Here is a 17,190-nt window from a genome sequence, read left to right as displayed (position 1 = left end):
ATGATCTTGTAATTGCTGTAATTCCAAATTGATATGAACTCACTGTAAGGACAGAATGAGATAATTACACCTTCTGAGTGTAGCTATAGTAACAGCCATATAAAAGTAGACTGTTGATATGTTTGGAATTGAAAGCTATCTAAATAAAGTGATATATTTGCATCAGTTATGAGAAAGCAAAACATATACAAAGCCTTCTTTTAAGCATGATATAAGCATATAGCACCTACTAAGCTATTGTTTTCAATATCCACCTCAATTGTTTTTAGATACCTGGACACTTGGTTTCATGTTGCATGTAATGATGTTTGAAGAGATATTAGATCAGCTGTATTCGGTCCTTATTCCGGCAGCTTCAGCATCACTTCTGCTGAATCAGCAAAATGCCATTCCTGACTACTAACATCATGGTGCCATTGTTTCTTGAAACTTTATTTTAGTAACCAAGACTTTTATTATGATTAAAATATCCCAGAGGGAACAGTGGTGTTATTTTTTCAAACAGTTCATTAAAATGTAATTAAAAACTGAGTCACTGCACTTGATTGCTATGCTGTTTGTGTCATGTATTAAGCACTTTCAGGGAAGGACTATACACTCTTGTTTAACATCCATCCTGGATGTTTCTGCTGTTTTTTTACTGTAATTTTGTGAAAGTCACTGAATGAACAAAATAGCTGCAACTAAAAAAATGTAATTAAAAAAATAAGCAGAATCCTTGAAAATATTTTTGTAGTTTTGGTGTGTGGAACTTTTTTTGTGAATTATTATCCTTTAGGGAAAAATTGGAGCCTTTTCTTGTGTTGTATTTGAGTACAGCTTTGGGATAGATAAAGTATTAAAAACTGTTTGCAATCACAAAGTCAAGTTGAGGCAACAAATCTTCACGTGAGGAAAACCAGGTCAGGATGTACATGATTGGAATTTTGGGGTGGACATTTTGTCTCGGTGCTGTGTTGTATTTGGCTCGACTTTCTATCCACTTTTTGTTCCATTTCGAGGCTTGTTTTACATATTTACGATTAACATGTGCAAGTTTAACACTGGCTGAAATGACAGTGTATTAAAGACAGTATTTATTATTTTAGGAGTCAAATAGTTGCATTTTATGAGGACAGAGTGCGTAGATGAGGCTATGCACGCGAGCAGCCATTTCCTAACTCGCCTCCATTTTGTGTCCTGTGCAGAGATGTTTTTCTTAAAGGCACATCAGGAAACCAAGTTTGACATTTTTGCTGGCAGGACTCACACAATATTAGCCGAATTTGAAATATTTTTGATGGACGCTGGAGTGAAAACTTTCCAAATAAAATAACATAAAATTCCGAAACTTTGCGCTGTCATGTGTCATGGAAGTGCCAGCATGCTACTTGATTCCGGCATCCTGGCACTCATATCTCTGGTAGAGGGAGTGTGCATGCTTGTCCTCCTCCTTTGTGCCTGTGTGCCGGCCTGGCCTCAGTTATTCTTGTGCATAATTGATGGAAAAGTTAGAATAGCAGAAGTAATGCGATGAGAGGGTGCAGTGAAGCGACAAGGCAGCCAAGTGCAGAGCTGAGAGGGAGATCGCGTGCGTCGGGCAGCAAACACTCACAGCCGAGGCAAGGGCATCTGGAGTAACAGGTCCTGACACTGAGCTGGAGGAACGTGTCAGCATGCAGTCAGTTGAGCTTGGCGTTCTTCATAGAGCAATACAGCACGTCATTCTCCTCACTCCAGCCTGGCTGAAAATAAACTGGAGTGTCGCTGTCATAAGAGGGAAACAGTGTCTGTTTTGCAGTGGTAAGCATGGAGTGGGTTTTGTTAAAGGGGCTTTGTACAGGTAAGTCAGCAGTGTCACATTACAAAGACGCGCTAATGAATGAACACCTCGGCTTTGTCTCATTAACAATGAAAGACGCTAGTCAGGATCATCCTGCTTCAAAGCAGCCTAGGTAACACCCTGACTTTCACAAAATCTCTGATTCAATCTGGCCAGAAATTGAAACTTGACCCCAGTGATGGCAAAGCAATGTGTGCAATTAAATGGTGCTGTTAGATGTATTTGCTAGTCAAGCTCTGCTGTATACTTGCTCTTAATTCCATTGTCAAATCCAATTTCAACCAGAAATTATGGCTACTTTGCATACAGGATACAAAGAATGTACCACTTGGGACCATTTTCTTTGGAAGGTGAGAAATTACTGGTACTGGTGCTCACATTCATCTCTTTTTTTATTTTGAGTGATCTTTTGTAAATATTAGTATCTACATTAATACCTAGTTGATTGTGGAGGTTAGTTTATTAAGGAAATCTTACCACAAGTAGGAAAAAATTCTGCTCTATCTCTCTACACTAAACTATAATCATCTATTCCAATCAATAAAGATTATTAATAATGACTTCAGGTTCAGACAAGTGACCAGAACCCATTTGGAGTTAGTTTACTATAGCAACAACAATAATACATCATTAGCCAAACCATCGAAAATGAAGCTCACAAACAAAACAAAATTATACTGTATTAAAAATACTAATGATGTATTTTTTTATTCATAAACTTCCTTGGCAAATAATAATCAGACTCTCAATGTCCATTGAACGTGTAACCCAAACGCAGTCACGTAGTTTTAGAATAAACTATCATAGAAATATTGAAATGGATAATACTCCTTACCCTCATTTTTATACTTATATTTTCTCTTAACCTTTTATTCTCTTCTTGTGCATTATATTACTTTATTGAACATTACACTTTTACTAATGCATGTGCAAGATTGCACTTTGAGACAACTAAATTTATTATTATTAAAATCACATGTTTACTCAGACTATTATTACAAACATAAAAATATTTACCAATAAAATAGCAGAGCTCAATTTGTATTTGTCAGGGTTCTGTATTGTGATGACATGAGATGAAACCTTTAGCTAGATATGGGTTTTTGTTTTACATTTTTGATTAGTGCAAAGATAAACAAGAATTATTTTATAACAAATTAGTTTACGTTATATGGATGGCTTGTTATGGTGGGAAATAGTTACCTAAGCACTGAACAGCTTCTTCTGTGGTGTTGTACTGGACACTTTTTCAATAAGTAGAAGCCCCTTTGAGAAACTTTTCAAGAATCTGTGTAGATTCCCAAAATAAAGGATACAACCTCTTAGAAAGCTAGAACCCTTGAGGAACACTGTTTTAGAAGTTGGATTTCGGGAGTGTAGAAGTTAAAGACTAATAGCTATTTAAAACAAATTTGATACATTTGTAAAATAAAATCTGTAAAATAAAATGAAAATTTCAGTGTAAACTTTCAGAGAAGTCAGAAGAGTGATTGTGATATAAAGTAAAAGAAGCTATCTGTCCTGTGCATAAATATTGCAGAGACTATATAAAGAAGACATGAGTGTGCTCAGGAAACAAATAAAGTAACCTTACGCTTTGCTGCAAACACAAACTCTCTCTCTCTCTCTCTCACACACACACACACACATGCATATTTTATTTAGTGAAAATTTAATTTTGTGGTTGTGTTTAACAGAACATCATTTTGTGCTATAGAACTGGATTGGCAAAATATTATATCTAATAATAACACCACAATATTGAATGTATGCTTATAGTTTAGTTGGGAAAGAAAATAAGAAAGGAAGTGTCAAATTTGATTTGAAAATAATGAAAACCTTTTAACCTTTTCTTACTATTGTAAACACAATTGCTCACAGTCCAAGTGTGTGCATAAACCTTATATTACAGTAATAAAAAAAGTCTAAATAAAATAAATGCGTAAAATATGACAGATTCTGACCAGTAATATAATTTATACTAACCTTAAATGTTGTAATATCCTCGTAATGCCAGAGGACAAAATTATCCTCAATAAATAAACAAATAGACAGATAGATAAATATCTATCTGGCACAGATAGATGTTTGAATACGTTAGTTTCTGTTATCTGCATTTCATGATGGGAATTTGTACTTTAATGTTCAGTACACAGTTCCTTCTAATGTAAAGAATCACAATGTTACATGTACTGTAATTCTTTTCAGTTTATGCATTTATTGATTTTTTTTCAAATGACTAAGAAATTGAACACAGTGATACCACTGAACATTAACACGTATGAACTTCATCTACAGTTCTACTCACTGACTTAATCTGTCTCCAATTTAATGAGCTCCAATTATAAGAAACAAACTGTATTTTTACAGATTGTCAAGTAGGTGGAGAGACATATGTGAGCCATATGGTTTGTTTGAAGTTTATGAACCTGTTATTTATTTTCTATTCTCTGCATTCGAAATATATTTTTTATTATTTTTAGTTTTTATATGCTTTTGAGTTACTCCCAGAGAATGATTTCCAAAAAAATAATTCTGCATATGTTTTTCTTAATTTATACTTTATTAAAGTCTGTCTGCTTTATTATTCTCCACATCTCTGCAGTATCGACTTGTCCTGAAAATCAATTATATAATATACTGTTATAATCAAATTATTACTACTGCCCGTAAGGGAAGGCTGCCTATGTAGGCAGCATTTTTAGCAGGTTTGAACGCTCGGTAATAAAGAGTCTCAATTTAAAGGCAATATAAAGACAGATGATTTATAAGATTCCTACGGTATATTGGAAAATTTGATCAATAATTGCATCTCAAGGAAGGCCTGAATGAAACAATTACGAAGTTAATAAATAAATATATATATAAAATATTAGTGTATATGTATTGGGACTGAGGGGTTCAGTGCAACCTTTCCGTGACTCTCGCTTGCTCACTTGTTCTCTGTTATGCCCCTCTGAGCATCAGTAATGATTCAAGGCCCAAAGTGGATGTGAGAGCCCGGGTGGTGAGGTGCAGACACGCGATGCACATGGGACATGCAACATGCATTTACTATACAGCCTGCATGCATTGTATACCAAAAAAAGGAGACAAGCCTACAGCATTATTCCTCTTTGCTTGCGTGATACTGATGGAAAATTTATTTCAATATTGTCTCATTTTCTCACGTACTCACCCTTTAATTATCAAATTATCAGCATTGTTTTGTTCTGCATTTATATCATCCTTCAGAAATTCTCCTCGATGCTGGAAGAGCCGCTTTGTTACTATCTAATAAAGAGTGCACGCTTTTCTTAAACTAGGTCACACAAATGGAGAAATAAGTGGGAGTGATCAGAAAATGTCAACCAATAGATGCACGGATATGGTCTCTGCAGATGTTGGGTGACCAATCACATTTGGTGGGAATGAATGTAGAGCACATGATTGCTTTGCTTGGTGTTTTATATAAAGGTTCATAAACTAGCAGCTGCTACTGAGTTAACATTTAATTGTTGCGATGATCTGAGAGTAAGAGTGAGTGTGTATTCTCATAAGAGACACACACTCCCTTCTGAAGACCTTTTGTTGTCTGTGAGATATGTCGCTTTTGCCATAATTTTTCCAACAACACAGTGTGTGTGTGTGTGTGTGTGTGTGTGTGTGTGTGTGTGTGTGTGTGTGTGTGTGTGTGTTTAAGGTACTAATAAACCTCATGAAGGGGAAGAAAAAAAACGGCCCGCATTTCTAGCCGTGTAAGAGTTGTATGTTTACGTAATCAGGTGTGGGAGTTTGTGAAACACAGCATACAGCCAATAATTATGCTCAAGATAGGTGATACATGCTAATATTTCAGATTTTAGTCCTTTGTTTTTGAGCATGAAATTACTCAAAGAAAAATAGTGGTGAAATTTTCAGTAAAATTTTCACACTTGTTTCTTACTCTCACTATTGATTCACAGTTGCAGTATAAACTTTGCCTTTTTTCCAACAATGATTTTCAAATCCTTCTGCACTGTTTGCATCTTTTTAATGCCAGATACGTAAATAACTTGCTCAAATCATTGTCTTGGCAAAGCAATGATGCCATCTCCAAGCCATAGACCTCACCAGATTTGGGTTCCTGAATAGCAGCAGATTGGTGCTGGAACCAAAACTATTTTTCAAGGTACTCTGCTGAATCCAAATTAGAGTAAAATGAATTATTTTGGTTTATTTAGTATTCGGTTTGGTTTCACACTGCACATAATTAAACAAAATAAAAAACAAACAAGCAAACAAACAACAACAACAAAAAAACACATTGGCAGAGGGATGTGTAGGGCTGAAACCCTATTCATAAAACTTATGTTTACATTTTAGCAAATGCACATAGACATTGCAAAAATCACTAGAGCACAGAGAACACAGAGTCGGCACTAAATAAATAATTTGCTGTTTATAAAAATAACTAGCTTAAAAGATTTTCCTTTATCACATTTAATTTTGATCACATTTAGTCTTCAAAGCAGATAGCATTTCTGCAGTTCCACAGCTTTGTCCTTTGTCTGTATGTTTGTATGTTGTGTCTCAGTTTCACAGAAGCAGCTCACATCTACAGAATAATATCACTGAGGGGAAGAACACACCAGGAATCCATTTTCTAAACACTTTATATATGAAAATGTCCTCAGACTAGGAACAGGAACCTTGGTGGTGGAAATGAGGTATCAGTCCTAGAACACTATGTTTCATTTTTGCCACCATTTTGGTCACTGAATATGTTATAAGGCTGGCTACTGGATATCTGAGGGATAATATGGCTCACATTTGGCCAGAATCCAGGCTTAGTTGTGTTCTCAGCCTCTTTTACCTGCTCAGATGTTATTTCAGTTCAGTTCTATTCCAGTACCTTGGTGGTTGTGTATTGAAGTTGCAGAACTGTTGGGATCATGAGGTAGATTCATCATTTGGTTATGTGGAATTGTAAAGTGACTTATAAGGCGTTCTGAATAGGATACATGTTTGTAATTTGGCTTTTTTTTTAATCATGGTTCATGTCTTTACAAATAAATTTTAAAATTCAAGGTTTATAAAAGTAACTTCTTTAGTATTAATTTAAAACTTGTATAAAGAAAATGTATAATTGCTCATCCTTAAAAATATATAATTATCTATCTATCTATCTATCTATCTATCTATCTATCTATCTATCTATCTATCTATCTATCTATCTATCTATCTATCTATTATTTTATTTGTAAAATTATATACAGTTTTTGGCTTCATCCTACACTCCTACATGTGTAACGGACTAAAATGCAGTAAATGTCACTGCTCAGATGATATCTTAGAATATTCTAGATTATCCTAGACCAAAATGTGTGTGAGCCAGAATATGCAGCAAAACTAATTTAAACTTAACAATGTTTATTAACAAGAACAAATTAAACAACTACACAGTCTACACAAAAATAAAAATAGTACAATACAAAATTATTTCACTAGCCTGGGATGCTTAAAGTCCGTCACTGTTATATCCAGAATGAAGCGCTAATCCTGTCTGTGGTAGAGAGATCCAAGTGATTACAAAATCCAAAGAGTCCTGAGATGAAATATTCCAGCTGCGTTGATGGGTTTTAGCACAGAACACAAACTCAAAATGTCAACAAACAGCGACGCCCAGTTGTCAGATCAAATGAGTGTAAGCACGACGATAACAATGTCACTAGTCCAGAGGTAAAGTCTTCAATCACCAAACTATAATAATCAAAGATGTGGCATGGCAGTCCAGTATAGCAGACCCAGGTGAATCCCTCCCGACTTAATTATTTTAAGAAAAATAGAAGAAATAAAAATGTAAAATAACAAGAACATATAGTGTATCTTGATAATTGCCTGTCATTTTAAATATGTATTCTGACAAAAATTGTTGGCTACATCCCACATTCTTACTGAGGCACAGAATAAAATAAAGTGCTTTTTGGTCCAGTTCTGGTTTTGATCAACATTCAGCATGTGATGTATGTAGACAGTGTAGTTACACAAGCGGGGCAGAGGGATAACATTGAGAACAAACATTATTAAGCACAAGATATGAACTACAATAGACATGGCAATAAATACACTGTGGCAGTGAGGAATGTGATCTACAGTCAAATCCACTGTATACGGATATAAAGTGGCAGAGCAATTTATTTAAGATGAAATCAGATATCGAATTTCCGTCCTCTGGTGACCCTGCTGAACTGATAATAATCTATCGTCTATGCTTGTGCTCTTTCCCAGCAGCCTCTGCATGCTCAACACCATACTCACTGTTCCCCGTGCAGTACATGACTCATATTTTTAATTATACCACTTTGCCTTCCTCAATTTTGCAAGTCCTGTTCTTCTCATTACTGCTGTCTTGTTTTTTGACGTCACTTCCTGTGTGAGGTTGATATGGCGCAGAGATTATCAGTGCATCCAGATGCTCTTCAGATGATTGCAAGGCAATGCATGATTTTAATTTGAGTCCCCACACTCACACAGTCGACAGTCACTCATTTTATTTGTGGTGGAAATGTGGGTGCAGACAGGGTGGAGACGCTACAGCTAACATTGCTAACAGTGCACATTGCTCTGCTATTACACTTATCAGATGTGGCAAGTCCTGCCCTGTTTGTAAGCCTTTAACCCTTTCAGACCTACAGAAAAGCCTTTTACATTGCCTTGTGTTATGTATGATTACAGACCTCCAGATTCAATACAAGCCCAGTTAATGAGATATGTTACTCAATAAACCCTTTCATACAAATTATATGTTTGTGTAGTCTATAAATAACAAAATGGCTTGTGCTTCATTCCTTTTTATTTTCTGTATCTAAATAATTGCTATTTTGGCCAGCAAATTAGTGAAAAGTCTACGAGTTAAACTAATATCTAGATTCACAATAAAGATCTATCCACATAAAAAGATCTATGCTGCAGCAATGCTTGAAAGACAACATGCAGTTTTTAACACACTATTATTCAATTTGTATTTATGTGATATCTTGGCCTTATGAAATTAATGGGCATCCCATCTGGGGTGTATTCCTGCCTCGCTCACAGTATTCTTGGGATAGACTTTGGATCTACCATAGCCAGGATAAAGCAGTTACTGAAGATGAATAAATGAATACATGAATATTGGCTCCATTTTGTCACTGTCTTGTAGCTTTACACATAGTTTGCTTGCTAAAGTCCATACCTGAGTATGATTTTTTTTTTTTTGTGACACAAAAAGCAGAGAAATATATCAAGCTAAACTACACCAAATGAGATGAATATATCTAGCTGGACTTGAAAAAAAAAATCAGACAAATATAATTAGCTAGACTATGCTAAATCAGAGGGGCGGCACGGTGGTGTAGTGGTTAGCGCTGTTGCCTCACAGCAAGAAGGTCCGGGTTCGAGCCCCGTGGCTGGTGAGGGCCTTTCTGTGTGGAGTTTGCATGTTCTCCCCGTGTCCGCATGGGTTTCCTCCAGGTGCTCCGGTTTCCCCCACAGTCCAAAGACATGCAGGTTAGGTTAACTGGTGACTCTAAATTGTGAATGGTTGTCTGTGTCTATGTGTCAGCCCTGTGATGACCTGGCGACTTGTCCAGGGTGTACCCTGCCTTTCGCCCGTAGTCAGCTGGGATAGGCTCCAGCTTGCCTGCGACCCTGTAGAACAGGATAAAGCGGCTAGAGATAATGAGATGAGATGCTAAATCAGATGAATAAACAACATTAAATCAGATGAATATCACAAGTTAAACTTCACAAAATCAGATGAATAACATTACTCAGAAAAATCATAGTAATGAACAACCCCAATTCCAAAAAAGTTGGGAGGCTGTGTAAACTGTAAATAAAAACAGAATGTGATAAATTTCAAATCATGGAAACCTTATATTTTATTGAAAATAGTACAAAGACAACATATCAGATGTTGAAACTGAGCAAATTTATTTATTTATTTTATTTTTTTTTATTTATTTTTTAATATATGCTCATTTTGAATTTGATGTCAACAACACGTTTCAACAAAGTTGGGACAGGGACATGTTTACCACTGCGTTGCATCACCTCTACTTTTAACAATACTCTGTAAACGTCTGGGAACTGAGGAAACCAATTGCTGTAGTTTTGAAAGAGAAATATTGTCCCATTCTTGCCTCATATATAATTTCAGTTGCTCAACAGTTCAGGGTCTCCTTTGTCATATTTTGTGCTTCATAATGCACCAAATGTTTTAAATGGGAGACAGGTCTGGACTGCAGGCAGGCCATTTTAGCACCCGGACTCTTCTACTACGGAGCCATGCAGTTTTAATATGTGCATAAAGCGGTTTGGCATTGTCTTGCTGAAAGAAGGAAGGCCTTCCCTGAAAAAGATTTTGTCTGGATGGCAGCATATTGTTCTGAAATGTGTATATATCATTCAGCATTAATGATGCCTTCCCAGATGTGCAACCTACCCACGTCATGTGCGCTAATGCACCCTCATACCATCACAGATGCTGGCTTTTGAACTGTGCACTGATAACAAGCTGGATCGTCCCTCTCTTCTTTCGCCTAGAGGACATGGTGTTCATGATTTATCAAAAGAATTTCTACTTTTTATCCGTCAGACCTCAGGACAATTTTCCATTTCGCCTCAGTCCATTGAAAAAGAGCTTGGGCCTAGAGAAGGTGGCGGTGTTTCTGGATATTGTTTATATCTGGTTTTAACTTGCATTTGTGGATGCAGTAATGAACTGTTTTCATAGACAATGGTTTTCTGAAGTGTTCCTGAGCCCATACAGTGATTTCCACTACAGACACGTGTCTGCTTTTAATGCAGTGTCATCTGAGGGCCTGAAGATCACAGGCATCCAATGTCAGTTTTCAGCCTTGTCTCTTGCATACAGAGATTTCTCCAGATTCTCTGAATCTTTTAATGATATTATGTACCACAGATGACGTGATCCCCAAATTCTTTGCAATTTTACATTGAAGAATGTTATTCTTAAATTGTTGCACTGTTTGCCCACGTAGTCTTTCACAGAGCGGTGAACCCCTCCCCATCTTTACTTCTGAGAGATTCAGGGATGCACTTTTTATTTAATCATGTTACTGACCTGTTGCTAATTAACCATTTTTTTTAGCATTACACAACTTTTTCAGTCTTTTGTTGCCCCATCCCAACTTTTCTGAAAAATGTTGCTGACATCAAATTCAAAATGAGCATATATTTTTTTCAAAATATTTTTCAAAAGTTGAAATAAATTTCTCAGTTTCAACATTTGATATATTGTCTTTGTGCTATTTTCAATGAAATATAGGGTTTCCATGATTTGCATATCTTCACATTCTATTTTTATTTATGTTTTACACAGTATTCCAACTTTTTTGGAATTGGGGTTGTAGCGCACCTTAAAGTGAACTATGTGAGAGCTATACAATGACTGATGTCACCCCTATTTTAATTATAAGTAACAGTTGAAAGAAGTTTGCAAAACACAATTAAGTAAAAGACAAACGTGGAATTAAACAAAAGAAATTGGTCAGTTGTCTTTAAGAACTGTCTCTGGGTCACGAGTATTTACTGATTCCATTAGAATCAGCTCCGTTGTGGGGACTTCAGCCCTGAAAAAGAGGTGTGGCAACAGCAGCTTCAGACCTCATTAAACATGCTACATGCAATTTAATGTGTGTGTGTGAGCGAGAGAGAGAGAGAGAGAGAGAGTGATGGGAAAAACTGAGAAACAGGTAATGAACTGTTATTCACCACCCACATAAACAGACAAACGAAAGTACTCATTCATTTGCATTCATTTCACAGAAACCAGAAAATAACAATTAAAAGTTCAGGTTTTCCTTTTGTGTGTGTGTGTGTCTCAGGACAGTGTTGTGCAGAGCAGACTTGTTGGCCATAACCTCAAGAAAGCTGTGCTCCAACTGCTTCACATAAAATATGCAACTTAATAGATTAGCAGTGTAAATGGTGTAAAGCTTAGAAGAGGAAATGTAGCTCTCGTGAATGCAACCCTGCTACTCGGTTGAAGAGTAAGAAATAAAATACAGTAGTGCTTGAAAGTTTGTGAACCCTTTAGAATTTTCTATATTTCTGCATAAATATGACCTAAACATCATCAGATTTTCACACAAGTCCTAAAAGTAGATAAAGAGAACCCAGTAAAGAATGCAGGTCAGCAGGTGGTTTGAAAAGACATGCTAAGATTCATGGTAACCAGATGCCACCACCAGTAGCCAATTTAAACAAGTCTCAACAATGCGCAATATGTGCAAGACAGTTTAAATCACTAGCAGGGCTTAAAAGCCATATCCGTTCTCATCATCAATGAATCTTTTTGTAACTACGAGCGATGGCCTTACTCGAAAGCGAGGAGGCAGCCATTTTATATATATATATATATATATATATATATATATATATATATATATATATATATATATAAAATGGCTGCCGCCTCACTTTCGAGTAAGGCTTGAAAGTGCTGCTTGAAAGTTTGTGAACCCTTTAGAATTTTCTATATTTCTGCATAAATATGACCTAAAACATCATCAGATTTTCACACAAGTCCTAAAAGTAGATAAAGAGAACCCAGTTAAAGAAATGAGACAAAAATAATTATACTTAATCATTTATTTATTGAGGAAAATGATCCAATATTACATATCTGTGAGTGACAAAAGTATGTGACCCTTTGCTTTCAGTATATGGTGTGACCCCCTTGTGCAGCAATAACTACGACTAAACGTTTCTGGTAACTGTTGATCAGTCCTGCACACTGGCTTGGAATAATTTTAGCCCATTCCTCCGTACAGAACAGCTTCAACTCTGGGATGTTGGTGGGTTTCCTCACATGAACTGCTCACTTCAGGTCCTTCCACAACATTTCCATTGGATTAAGGTCAGGACTTTGACTTGACCATTACAAAACATTAACTTTATTCTTCTTTAACCATTCATTGGTAGAACGACTTGAGTGCTTAGGGTCGTTGTCTTGTAGCCTGGCTAACGCGACTTCAGAGCTCTCCGAGCATTTGGTCTGGCCAAGCTATTGAGGTATGTCACCCACGTGACCAAGTCACGTGATGCAGCCATTTTGGACGGCACGCTTAAGTCCTTCAGTGCAAGGCAGTATGAGATGGTGGAGACCTTTGCACATTTTAACAAGAAAGTAAGCTGTGATTCGTGTTAAATTGGATCTGTCTTTTATCACAAACACTGTACCCAGCCTTGGTATGGAGCCAAGGTTGTCGACAGAAGTCAACAATTTGATGAAGGAGGACCCCAGCAGTTTGAAACGGTACAAGGTAGGCTATGTACACAACACTGTCTTGTTACTCGGGGGATCCGAGATCCCCTGAAACAGACATGAGATCCTTTGAAAACATGATTTGGGAAATGTTGGGGGGTCTCTAAAATATTGGCAAAATGATGTTTATTGACATAGCAATCGTGTGTAACGGGAAGCATTTGCATATCCGAAGTGTTGTGTTTACATGACAACGACTGCTGCTGCCAGGTTGGTTGTTGAGTAGCCTGACTTTTTTTTTTTTTTCTTGCGTGTGGTATCATTGTTGACGCGAGGTTGTTTTTTGAATATGCCAATGCGGACACGATTTCCCCTGATGAGTTATGACTTCAGACGCGATGCGTGTGTGGAGTCCGCGTGATATGTGCGTAAGATAGGCTTCTCATGTGTTTGGAGATCCGCGCTCTTTTCTTTTTTTTCTTTCTTTCTTTTTACTTAATTTCCCTGTTTATTTCTGTGTCCCGTTTCTTTCTAGCCTCTGTTATTGCGTTTTATGTCTGATGTCTGCTACATGCAACCCTAGACAAATTAACACTGCCTTGTTTCACTGCTCAGATGGGTTAACAAACACTGACCCATTTACTTTTTGCTATATATTTTATCAAAATTGCGTTAACTGATAAACTAACCTGAAATGAAATGATCACTGCAAAGTCTGGAGTACTCTGTTGGCTCCCAATCCTGTCTTTTCACAGCTGTAATCCCTCTTGTCTGGGTCAGTAGTAAACCGGTAGTGATGTGTCGGTCGCGAACGATCCGGTTCAAAGAGCCGGCTCTTTGAAGTGAACGACGGGAGCCGGCTCTTCGGTGGGAGCCGAGTTGGGGAGCCGAATTATTTTTTTGTCCGTAGGTTCCTCAGAGAGAGATACTTTCACAAAAAAAGTTGCTGTCTGATTGCGTCTTTGTGTTGTCTATTACCATTCAAAGGAAAAAAAGTAGCATGGTGTACGCCTACTTTTTTTGGTTGGGGGGGTTGATGTCATTCACAGCTGCGAAAATACGAAAATTGGTGTAATGCTTAAAGCTGTGGAGCGCAGGGGAGAGGAGTCTGTGAGGCACCTGAGGAGGGGAAAATCAGCTGTGTATTTTATATTGGTAATATAACACAGTTTTGCATTATGTTTGTGAGAAAATAATTTATTAATTGGTAAGTTTTATTTCTATAGCTAGAACATTGTTACACTGCTATACTTTACAAAGCTTTACAATGGCTACAAAAACTAAAAAATAAAATGGAAAACATCCTATTGATAAAATATGAATAATGTAATTAATTAACTAGTTAATTGCAGCAATTAAATAAAAAATAAAATCTCGGGAGCTGTTTGGGAGCTGAAAGAGCCGGCTCCTTATAGTAAGAAGAGCCAAAAGAGCCGGCTCCCGAAAAAGAGCCGAAATTCCCATCACTAGAAACTGGTAAAAGGAGCGTCCTGCACGCTGTCCCTGTCTGTTGTGGCAGCCCACAGCACAACAAGCAAACACCATGGTTATTTATAGAGTGCTTACTGACAAATTAATCTATTCTAGGTGTCTGTAACACGTTTTTTTCAAGCCGGTTCTCCCTCTCTGTCTGCAGCGTTAGTATGTAGCTTGACGTTCAAAATGGCGGACACCGGGGCGTCACGTGACCCAGTGACGTCAGGTGAAATACCTCAATTAAGCCAAACCGTTTCCCAGAGCCCGTGGTTGACCCGCCTCCCTGAAATGCCTCAGTTTGCTACTGGTCGAAGCCAGAAAAGGCTGTGACGAAGCTTAATCCAGTCACATCACTCTTTCCTCTGACGTGTGTGACGCGACGGAAACTGCTTGAGTAACAGGAAGAAGATAAATACCTCCAGGGCTGCTCTTTGCTCCGTTTTCAATGAGAACTTCCCGTTGAATGCTTTCAATACAGCATCTACCGCTGTGTTAAAGGCTTGCCGCTGCTCCATGTTCGTGATGTGAATGAAGCACTTCCGGCATAGATTCTATAAACAATCTATGGCTTCCGGTCGCAGTTCTACTACGTCACTGCCTTGAATACGCCTCTATCCAGGGCCGTTGAAGATGCTCAAAGTTGATTGGGTCCCGATTTTTCGGGAGCTTGGAAATGCTGTAGATAGCCTGCCTGGCCAGACTAAGCTCGGAACAGGCCCTCGTGTTGCGTCATGCTTAGGATAGGCGGGCCCAGGCTAGTTGTCTTGCTGCATGGTCCACCTTCTCTTGAGATTCAGTTCATCAACAGATGTCCTGACATTTTCTTTTAGAATTCGCTGGTATAATTCAGAATTCATTATTCCATCAATGATGGCAAGCCGTCCTGGCCTAGATGGAGCAGCACAGGCCCAAACCATGATACTACCACCACCATGTTTCACAGATGGGATAAGGTTCTTATGCTGGAATGCAGTGTTTTCCTTACTCCAAACATAACACTTCTCATTGAAACCATAAAGTTCTATTTTGGTCTCATCCATCCACAAAACATTTTTCCAATAGCCTTCTGGCTTGTCCACGTGATATTTAGCAAACTGCAGACGAGCAGCAATGTTCTTTTTGGAGAGCAGTGGCTTTCTCCTTGCAACCCTGCCATGCACACCATTGTTGTTCAGTGTTCTCCTGATGGTGGACTCATGAACATTAACATTAGCCAATGTGAGAGAGGCCTTCAGGTGCTTAGAAGTTACCCTGGGGTCCTTTGTGACCTCGCCGACTATTACATGCTTTGCTCTTGGAGTGATCTTTGTTGGTTGACCACTCCTGGGGAGGGTAACAGTGGTCTTGAATTTTCTCCATTTGCACACAATCTGTCTGACTGTGGATTGGTGGAGTCCAAACCCTTTAGAGATGGATTTGTAATCTTTTTCAGCCTGATGAGCATTAACTACACTTTTTCAGAGGTCCTCAGAAATCTCCTTTGTTCGTGCCATGGTACACTTCCACAAACATGTGTTGTGAAGATCAGATGTTGATAGATCCCTGTTCTTTAAATAAAACAGGGTGCCCACTCACACCTGATTGTCATCCCATTGACTGAAAACACCTGATTCTAATTTCACCTTCAAATTAACTGCTAATCCTAGAGGTTCACATACTTTTGCCATTCACAGATATGCAATATTGGATCATTTTCCTCAATAAATAAATGATTAAGTATAATATTTTTGTCTCATTTGTTTAACTGGGTTCTCTTTATCTACTTTTAGGACTTGTGTGAAAATCTGATGATGTTTTCGGTCATATTTATGCAGAAATATAGAAAATTCTAAAGGGTTCACAAACTTTCAAGCAGCACTGCATAACATAGGAATAAAACAAAACACACCATTCTCTTACAGGTAAATGATCAGTAACAGGGTGGTGTGATGAAGTGGAGTTACACTTACTACTGTGAAGTTGATTATTTTCCTATAACAGCATGCCCAGACCTTTTTCATTCTGCTTATCCTGCAGTACTTCAACAGCAGTTACATTTTTTAATTTATTAATAAACGGCACATTGTTGTTTTTTTTTCTTATTTATAGTTATGGGACACTTGCAAAACAAATTATGTTATAGAATCTATAAACAGTTCCCTCACCAACCTCCCCTTTTTTCTCTCTTGAAGTTAAGACAAAAAATAATCTTTTTATAGAAGAAAGTGAAAACATTGCTATGTTTAAGATTAAATATTTCTATTATTTAATTCTTTTAAACATAATCTTATTTTAACCTGTTTATTAGTCTTGGATTATGCAGAGCACCTGCCACACAAGTTCTTGTAAATCATCTGTTATTATAGGAATGCTAATGTATCATAATGAACACATTAATATAAACCGGTGATTTGCAGCTGCACCACTTTCAGAGCTTATAGAAAATTAATCTACACTTTTCTTTTTGATTCATCAGATTCGAGCACTGTGGTATAAGCCTGGATATTGAAGTATTGAAATAAGACACAAAATATACACTTTAATTTATTGTTATACTCTAGAATACAGACGAACCTGAACCCCATAATTTCTGGCTTTCTGTGCACCAAGACGATAAACCACAGAATTTGTGAAACAGAATTTGTGATACAGAAGAAAGAAGCAGAAGCTGACCCCATGG

The 17,190-nt window shown here is 37.4% G+C and overlaps 1 protein-coding gene across 5 annotated transcripts in view; it reads left to right on the top strand.

Moving 5' to 3' along the window:
• efna5a (ephrin-A5a) overlaps window positions 1-17,190 on the top strand; it is a 147,757-nt gene that overhangs the window by 14,423 nt on the left and 116,144 nt on the right. The window lies entirely within an intron of this gene.

This window comes from Neoarius graeffei, chromosome 12 (assembly GCF_027579695.1).
Source record: "Neoarius graeffei isolate fNeoGra1 chromosome 12, fNeoGra1.pri, whole genome shotgun sequence".
NCBI lineage: Eukaryota > Metazoa > Chordata > Actinopteri > Siluriformes > Ariidae > Neoarius > Neoarius graeffei.
The sequence above is the reverse complement of the archived record's forward strand: the minus strand, read 5'-3'. Positions and strand labels throughout refer to the sequence as shown.